The sequence below is a fragment of the Saccostrea cucullata genome, unplaced genomic scaffold, assembly GCF_032062105.1.
Source record: "Saccostrea cucullata isolate Sc308-1 unplaced genomic scaffold, CSIRO_AGI_Scuc_v1 ctg2091, whole genome shotgun sequence".
NCBI classification, from domain to species: Eukaryota; Metazoa; Mollusca; class Bivalvia; order Ostreida; family Ostreidae; genus Saccostrea; species Saccostrea cuccullata.
This window is the reverse complement of record NW_026936518.1, coordinates 65,778-71,410: the sequence shown is the minus strand read 5'-3', so window position 1 is coordinate 71,410 and position 5,633 is coordinate 65,778.

Here is a 5,633-nt window from a genome sequence, read left to right as displayed (position 1 = left end):
TTCTACAGTGTATTAAGTGATAGCTGAAAGGACTCCAAGTAAGCTTGAAAAATATATTTGTAGTAACAATTTATATATAAAAGAGCAAATTATGTATAGACGAAAAAAGAGGAAGAAAAAACCCAGGATGAATGTTTTATTCTATGTTTTATACATTGGCGTCGGAAGCATTTTGAAAGTGGGGGGGCTAAGTGTAAAAAAAAGATATGTTCAATGTTGATACTAAGTATATATTTCTGAAAGTGAGGGGGCTAAGCCCCCCCAGCCCCCCCCCCCCCCCCGTTTCCGACGCCTATGTGATACATAAGACTTTATTGGCGAATAGATGTGTGATCTTCTGAATATGCTCTTTTACAAACTTTCAAGATTTTCAATCTTAGATTTACAGGAAAGATTTCCAACATGCACCTTTATGAAACGATAAATATTTGTATATTTTTAAAGGAAATCAAATGTTTTAACATCCGTCCATTTATCATAAGCCTCTCTTAGTTTGTTCTAGAAAGTTTAAGCGTTTTACACAGATGAGTGTCCGAAACAGAAATGTCAATAAACATTCATATTTGATGTCATTTGACTGAGAACTTTCAATTCAAAGACTCAATAAATTACGTGTGACACGAAAAAATTGAGGAAAAAAACCATTAAACAAAAGATCACATTTACTTCTCCATGTTCTCATATAGTTTAGTATTTCTATATCAATTGCAATTGCATAAAAAATATAATAATTTGTATTCTTAATGATAAGAGCTAATGATCATTTTGGCATTTCAATGCCCTACATAACATGTGCATTTGGTACAAAATACTTATTTAATTAATACAAAAAAAAAAAAACTCAGTCATTGCTATAAAAGGGATCATTATACATAATTAGCTGACACATAAAACTTTCCCTGCTTCCTGTATCTAAGACCGTAGAAATTAATAATGCACGTTAAAGCAAATGCTTGTTAAATACAACGACAAGAAATGATTAGATAAAAAAAATAAAAGAAAATAATTAAGGACGATATAACACATATTGGGACTGTTTTACGCTTTATAAACCGAGCGGTTTATAAAAAAGCGTAAACTGCCCCAAGTTATTTTTTTAAAATGTTATTAAAAAAGCGTAAACTGCCCCAAGTTATGTTATATCGTATAACATAGATTAAAAAAAAGCTTCATTCCTTATAATTTAATTTCTGTGGAGACAATAAGACAATTTCCCCTCCAAAAATGACCTCACATTGAGCATAATTTTTATCTTAACGTCAAGCGGAGTCGTACGTTTTTGACGTAACTCATTGTAACGTAGGTAATTTATGTTGTACAATATAAAATAAATATTCTACCCAATCAAATGACCTGTTACAACTAAAATAAAATATAAAAATAACTATTAAATAAATACTTTTTGCTCGATCCATCAGGCGGTGAATTTGTATGCACTTAATTCTATTGTACAAGTGCATGATTCACCAGAGGATTTTTTTAAAAAGCCATTAAAAATAATAAACCAGGATGTCCTTTTTATGCGGAAGAACTTTTTCTATCATTTTTTTCCTAATGCACACAGTGCATTATTCTAAATGATACTGTTATAAAAGATTTTATGTGAAAAAATTAAAAAGATACCGCTAATCATACGTTTATTTGCATATGCTTTGGGATTTAATAGAAGTGTCTTCGCATGTTGGTTTTATTAAATGATATCTGATGTTGAAATCATCAAACAGTAATTAATATTGGACAACGGAACAGATTTTAATTTGATTGTAATGTCTATGAATTATAACTTAAGCAAAAGAAAATATAAGAACCATGCAGTAAATAAAATTTAAGCGGAGGAAGCATAATCACTTATCATTGGAATTCAAAGATGTTTCACAAAAGTTATTATTCACTCATGCCGAAACATTGTCTAGAGAGTATTTTCTATGTAAAACATATAGAGATAACAAACATTATTCAAGATAAAAGTCCATAAATAAATACAAAATCGGAGCAGACCTCCAGAATATCAGAGGTGGGATCAGGTGCCATGGAGGTGTGAGCATCCCCTGTCGGTCACACCCACCGTGTGCTCTTTGTCATGACTGGGGGGAAATAACGGAAAAATCTGTAGTGTCGTCAATTCAATGTATAAATAATGGACTAACAATTAGTATGAAAAACAGTATGTACGATCAACAGATGAAGATTCCTTACAGATTAAATTTTAGTCATCTCATTTTAAAAGATTCTGTTAAATCCTTGTTTCATCAACTTCTTTATAAATATAAAAAGTTTGCCTCGTTTTAGAAATTGTTTGTAAGTAGCACATTCTCTTGCGTGTCAAATCAACTGGGAGATATAACCCATCTGCAAGTTGAAGAGAGAAAAAGAGGACACATTTGTCTGGCAGACTGCAAAGTCCGATGCTGACGGCGAAGTCCAATGATCTGCGCCAAACTCCGATGGTTTAACTATTGTCGGAACGGGCGCAAGAGTCCAATGGTCAAGCCAAAGTCCGACGGCTTGTTTCCTATGAGAAGCGCTTCTTTGCTGAAGTGCTATGGTCCGATGCAAGCTTTAGACAACTCAGTATTTCGTTTCGCTAGAACTCCAGCCTGTGGCAGTGGCATTATTCGTAGGAAAAGTAATCCCGGAGAATTGACACTGTACGGAGTTTGAGTCCGATGGTGCCGAGAAACAATTAACGTTTATGACGTCTCAATTATGAAACATGTGAAAATAACAAACAGTATTTAAGATCAAAAGTCCATAAAACAATAAAAAACAGGAGCAGAACAAACATGGACCTCCAAAACATCAGAGGTGGGATCAGGTTCCATGGAGGAGTGATCATCCACTGCCGACCAGTCACACCAGCCGTGTGCTCCAGGTCATGATCGGGAAATAACGGGAAAATCTGTCGTCCATTCAGTGTATTAATAATAGATTAACAATTAGTATGAAAAACGTTTGTCAGCATTTGACTTTCGATGTATCAAGACCCCAAAGTGCGATGATGACGCCAAAGTCCGATGATCCCGCCAAACCCCGATGGTCTGCGCCAAACCCCGATGGCTCGCTGTCTTTACAAAGTCCGATGGTCACGCCAAAATCTGATGGCTCGTTTCCTATGAGACACTTGCGCTAAAGTGCGATGGTCTGATACGCCAAAGTCCGATGGTGTGGAGGAACAATCAATGTTTATGACGTCGCAATAGTCCGACGTCATGCCATTGCCCTGCATTCAAATCCATTGAATCAGTATTCATCTCATGTATACAATTTTTTGCTTATTGTTTACACCCACTACAGGCATTAATAAGGGTTAGTCCTCACAAACAACTCGAGATTTTAGGGTTAGCCTAGTCCTCGACTGATTTGGATTAGTCCAGTACCCATCCAAGATATTTAGGTTATAGTTACTGAGTATTACGCATTTTTCGATGGATTAGGGTTAGTCTCGCACTTATATCCAAATGATGAGGGTTAATCTTTGCATTTAATATTTATTTGTATTTATTTTAAACAATCGGGCCTTGGCAAGGCACGGCATTGGATTTTTCCACAGTAGTACTATGACGTCATAAACTTTAATTGTTTTCTCCACCATCGGACTTTGGCGTGTCAAACCATCGGAGTTTAGCGCAGACCATCAGACTTTGGCGTGACTATCGGGCTTTGGAGTCCCATTTCACTTTGTCGTCCTACATATCTAATTGAGGAGTTAAAAGCCACAGCATTTTGCAAAAATTATGCTTCATATGAATTCAAAAATAGGTCTGCTAATAACGGAGCGCAATTGGTAACCGTGGGAATTCCAATAGGTTGTTGGAATACCTGGTCTCCAAAAATCATATAGATATTGTCAATCAGAAACTCAAGCATCTTTTTATGACATCTTCAGAGTACTTGTGTTTGCAATCAGAATGTTTTTTAACAAAATAATTCTGCAAATGACCAATGACCAGGTAAATAAATTTACGAGTTCCACTTTTATTGAAAAAGCAGCTATCAATAATATCAAACAGTCTGGACCTTAATTTGTCGTGGGAAATGGTAGTTTATAATGTTGAAAAGTCGAAAGTTTTTACGCTGTTGATTTTGGCAAAGTCTTGCATTTGATATCAAATTGTCCGAAAGTTCCTTTGAATTTTTAAGTAACAGGAAATTAAATGACCACTTTTAAATTTATTTACATCATAAATGATGCCTTTAACTAAGCGATACAAACCCTTTAATTTAATGGGTTTTTTTTGCAATTTTAAGACATGTATGATAGTATAAAAAATTTCAGTCCCACGAGTGAAATCAACAATATCCTTCACAACTAGAACACTTTGAAATTTATATTGAAAATATTTTCCTCTATATTGGTGAAGTCGGTTGAAACATCATAGCTCAACATTGTGACATCTTTTCAGTATTTCTACCGCCTCGTATAATAGGCTGATTATAGAGATACCACATAGAGATATAGTTGCTTAAACACTCTTCGTGAAGGGAAGGGAAATGGATAAAGTTTTTGCCTCTTTTCATGTTTTTCACAGTACAAAATGTATCGCTTTGATATTTTGACACACGTAAATAAATCTCACTTTATTTGCTTTCATAAATTACAGTTTTTTACAGTTTGTTTTGTTTTTCTTACCGGGCTCTGCTAATATTTAAACAAATGTATCAATCAAAATAGACTTAGAGAACTTACAGAATATTCATCACTTAATCATCGAATCATATAATAAAACAATTAATTTTAGGGTTTTTTTAGTGAATAAGATGAATTAATTACCAATGGAGTAGAATATTCATCTTGCCCTTCGGGTAAATATTATACTGTACTCTCCAGGTTGGTAAATCATCGTATTGACCTACAAAAATAATGAATTTAATAAAATAGTTTACAGATTATTGAACATATGATGTCCTCAGCCTTATCTGTGGTAACTATAGAGGTAAACTTACCACTAGACTTGCTCAAGTCTCAATGCATTATTATGAATTCTTTTTATCATTTTTATATTGCATTCATCTTCTCTCTATAATATTTAAATGTTATCAAACATCTATAGATGTTTATATTAAAAATATAAAAGAGAGCACTAAAACGTAGAGACTTGAGCAAATCTAGTTTACCACATCTGAGCAGCAGGATCGTATGAGAACATTTTTAACTCGTAAATATATGGGGAAAAAACTCAACTGGTTTTTCCAGATAAAAAACATTTTATTTTTAAAATTTCAAAAACATATTTTATTGTAAATATATGTATATGTAAAAAATAAAATATACATTAAAAATATACAGTAAATGATATAAATAGCTAACTTAAGTTTGTACTTCTTTGATTATACATATATATACTACAATCGATCTAATTAATGTAATAAATAATACTTATAATATAAAAGCACCTGTTTAACTGGTATCATGGGTAAAGAATGTACAATAGACATTTACTTTAACAATGGAATCTTTGGTTTTGTAACACAGGGATTTTCAAACAAAACACTAGGAATTCTGACTTTTTAAAAAGTTATGTACATATAACAAATAAATCTTGAAGTAAACGTAATTTAATTTTATAATCACATCTTCCAAGTAAATTCAATAAAGAAAACATAACTATCAACAAGGATGTTGGTTTTTGAAA